We start from the raw sequence: 4,661 nt of genomic DNA, 5'->3' as shown, positions 1-4,661 counted from the left end.
GAATGGGTGGGTGTGTTGCACCGCACGTAAACTAATTGAAGTGCAACAATTGCGCTGACAGATTCGTGTCAGATGTTGCTTCCAAGATGGGACGCCCGTGCCGGACGGACCGGTTACCAAACAAAAACTGAGACAGTTTTGCACGAACGTGTGCCCTTCGGTTTTATTGTGCGTGCTTCCTTCATTGTGTGTAATAAGTAAATCAAACTGTTAGGAAGTCTTTGACGGTTGCAACTCCAATATTGTAAGATCAGTAAGAGAAGGATTATGAAGCTGAATTCTCATACTAATTTTTCCCAACTCATATTAGTTGTGATTTCTTTTTAATAAGTAATAGAGCCAGTCAATACGTAAAAAAATTAGTATAATAACACTATGTTTCTTAAAGGAATTTTTGGAAGCTTCTGTAAAATTCTCAGACAATAGTCTGCTTTATTTAGAATTGATTGGTTATGGTAAATTGATTTCAAATTCAAATAGTTCTAAGTGTTTTTCTTGATATTTGGGTAGCACTTGCAATCTCCTACGCATAATGTTTCCATAATTCCAATATTTCCCCACAACTGAAAAAAACTCCAATTGCTTGAACTGCTCTACCTTTTTGGTTTATTTTTTCGTCGTGAGATGCATTTTTTTGCAACTTTTATAACCCACTCGGTACGTGGGACGCAGAAGCAGTAGGGACCGACGAAGAAACAAACTAAAAGGAGAAAAAAAAACGCAATAACAAAAGGTTCGTGCCAGCATAAAACAACTTACGAACAACTTGTAAACGTTGGCTCGAACAAATCCGTTCCTTTCGCGCCGGGCGCACATGCATGTGCAGCCAAGTGTCGGCCCGGCGGCGGCGGCGGGCAGGGTGGACGAAGGCACACCAATAACAATAACAACAAACAACGGCAACAACAACAGCAACAACCATCTCACAAGGAAACGGTAAACAAAAAGCTATCGCTGACGACTCGTTGGCGGCGATCGGTGGTGGCAGCTTAGTGACGGTTCAACATGAAAACTTAGAGGTGGTCAAACCTATGCTCCACCAGCAGCGTGTGTGTGCATTGATGCACACATACCTTTTGTTGGGCACATTGGGGGGATTTAAAGTTTCGCAACGCTTAAACCGACGGCGGTGGGCTCGTGTGGCGGGATGGGAGCAGTATGGGCTTGAGGCCTTCCCGGGCCCGCAGTTCCCAGCGTTCCCATTATTTATGTGGCGGAAAAGTGGCGTCTAGGGCAGGATAGGTGATTTATAGTTTATGGGCAAGATTGATTAATTTTATCGGCGACTTAGTGCCAAATGTTCACTACATTGTTACTTAAGCGTTGCGCAATTGCGTTGCGCTCGATCGCGTGAGGTCATGCGAGAGGGAAGCGATCGAAGCACTCGATCGAACGATAAAATCCGGATAAAATGTGATTCAGTTCGCTCGTCGCACTCGTCGGCGATAGGTGTCATCTACGCTAATGTTCTCGGGGCAGGTTTGTCGATCGAACGATCGGTTATGATGGTTAAGCCTGAGGGCGTCCGTCACATTGTAACCTGTTGCGGTAAAAAGAGCGTAACCGAATGGCTCAATCATGCAGAGCATTGTTTGAAAATAATGGTGAATCTTTCCCAAAATTGGAACGATTTTTCTTACAAACCAAGCTGACCGCGTCTCATGATAAAGGTGGCTGTGAAGCTTTACAAACGGTTAAACGTATTTCAAATTGCTGTTCAAGCATCCTTTATGTAATGTCAGATTGTAATACAAAAAGAAAATTAAAAGGCGAGCCTGCGTCAAATATGAAAAATAATGTTGAAAGAATAATTAAAGAAATTTTGTTTTATGAAAAGAGGATAATCAAATCAGAAAGATGTTTATATTACTGAATATTGGGTATAACATAAATTTCCTTAACATATTGGGCCCAATTTTAAAGTACAATTGTTACATAGTTTTTAAATTAAATAATTTTTGGTCAGGTCCACAACTCTTCCCAATTTCATCATGAATTATAAATTTACGAGCCATGTTCATGGCATATATAAATGAGCCATATATAAGGAGTCATGGTCTATCAAGAAAAGTCTATTGAGATCAAGAATAAATCGGGCCAGATATTTTCGAAAAAATTTCTTACAAATTGCGCTCTGTGGCTGAGAACTTACTCCCAAAGATATTATGATGTATTGTTAATTACGCTAGATTGACCAAGCGTTATAAATGAATTTCAGTGAAGCCTTTTTCTTTGTAAAAAAAGCCCTAGGATGTAGTTAAGTATTTTTTTATAGTTGTTTCTATAGAATGGATAAGTAAAATCATACATCAACTATGGTAGTATTGTTTAGTCCCAAAAATTTATTTGATGAAGTACATGATGTTTCAGCCAGAATGACTGGTTCGGGCATCCTATTGGTAAAGGTTGTCTATCCTACAAATATTGCGCTTGGGAACTTACATTCCTGAAATACACGCGTAGACCCAATAATAATTCATCTGCTTTGCTGGAAATTGTTGGGAGTTTTAATAATAAATGATTATGCTTTTAAAAAATATTTCCCGCTTAAACAAATTGAAGACATTACACCTGAACACAATAAGAATGGTACATTTATTTGATTTCCACCATCAATTATTATTAACATTATCAATTACGTTCGGCGGAATGTTTGATCGGCAGGTTGGCATTAAAAATTACACATGCCCGTGCAACGTGCAATACCACTGTAAGCGGCTTGTTCAAGTCAAACTTCCTTCCCAAGCAGCAAAACAGAATAAAATATGATGGAAATCACAACCAGAATGGGACATTAAGCAGTGCACTTCATTTGAGAAGAAAGCGCAACTGATTGGAAATGGTGGCCGTTAATGGTCGATTTGATCGTGCACACCGACGGCCTGACCGACGTCCCACCTTTGGGTGCTCCGTTCCGGAATCCGGTACGCAAACAAAAAAAAAACCGATCCTGAATGTGGAAGTTTGACCGCTGCAGCAAAAAAAAAGCGGAGCAAAAAAGAGCAGTCGAACAGAGTGGTTCATGATTCACCTGGCATAAAGATGCTAGATTTGCTTCACGTTCCCATTTACGCGCCGAGTGGGCAAAGGGACACACAGAAATTGTGGGGCCTTCTCAGCTGTGGTGGTGGTGGTGCGAAAGAAATGCTCCACCATAATGAACCGATTATTTCCGACAACATCGCCGTGGTCGTCGTTACTCTCGGCAGGTCATTTTTATTGAGCAGTCAACACCATTCCATCATCGTAGCAGGGGCGCTTAGTGTAGCCATTAATTTCAATTAAATCAAACATTCAATATTTGTCGAACGGGGCTGAGGATAGTAGTAGCGTTGGGCCGGGTGGTGATCCTCTAGCGAGCGAGCGATCGCGCACAAGTACCTAGAGCGGAGCCTCAGCATTTCTACCCGGCGCACGTGGAGTGCGGGTGCTACACGCACCGCGCGGTTTTGCGCACCGATCGGCGACGCCAACGATGATGACGGGGTGAGCGCGCGCGCGCGCGCAATAGGCAGGGAGGCAATAATTCATAAAATTTGCATCCCACATTATGCATGTGCGCACCGTGTGATTATCAACATGACAGGCGGACATCTTTTTACCACCGGCCGTAATCCACCGGCCGCGATGGTGAGTGAAGTCCGCAACGGGCCACGATCGACATATAAATATGGACATCAGTACCGAACCGTGCACCGTTCGGTAAATGGAGCAATTTCTTTCACTCGGGGGAAATGGTACGCACGGCGAAATGTGAGCAATTTCGTAGACACCCTGTGCGCACCCCGGACACGGCGGGTGGGTTGGGATGAAATTAATAATTGTAATGAGTGCTTCTGACCTGCAGGACCAACACGCTCCTCCGGGTCCGGTCGGTGGCGTAAATCCGAATCCAACGGGGTCCGGTTTGCAAATGTTTGCGTTTGCGAGGATATTGACCAGTGTTTCAGCTACACTTTGGATGCGGTTCGGTGGTTTCTGTCGGATTCAGGTTTCTTGTCTTGCCAGCAGTTGGATTCCCATTGCCCACAGCATATCCAACCGGCCATAGGTGTGACGCAGTTCCGCGGCGGTGATCGTGTACGGGACACGTGGTGTTAAATTACCGCCCGAAGGGTTTTGAAATTTGAAGAAAAATTGTGATGATTTGTCGGTTTTTGTGTTGTTTGGTGCGTGGTGGCTCATTTGTTGTGTCTGTGTCCATTCGTGTCTATTTTGTTGCTTTATTTCGAACCGATGGGGTTGACGTTTTGTTACCGAAAATTTAAATTTATGATCGGAATTCAACGCACAGAGAGAGCGTTTGCTTCTTTAGTTATTATGCTGTGTCCAAGATTTCATTTGGGATTGAAACTGTTTTGCCACTTCCATTTATTTTTTTTTCTTCAAGTGAATGAAATGCTTTTTAAAAAGTCACACTTTTCTGTTACACCATTGTAATTAACATATTTTAGAGAATACTGACACATTAATTGCAATTCACCTCAAGGGGTGGTGATAAATTTGAAAATCCCGGTTTCCTGGTACGATTGTAACACTCTGTTATTATTCTTCCTCCCTTGTTCAGGCCGAACAGTCATCGAACAGTGAGTGTGCCGAACTTGAGATCGTACCGAGGGCCCGCGTACCGTAATGACACAAAATGCAACATCGCCTAAAAT

This window comes from Anopheles moucheti, chromosome 2 (genome assembly GCF_943734755.1).
Source record: "Anopheles moucheti chromosome 2, idAnoMoucSN_F20_07, whole genome shotgun sequence".
NCBI lineage: Eukaryota > Metazoa > Arthropoda > Insecta > Diptera > Culicidae > Anopheles > Anopheles moucheti.
This window is presented reverse-complemented; position numbering follows the sequence as displayed.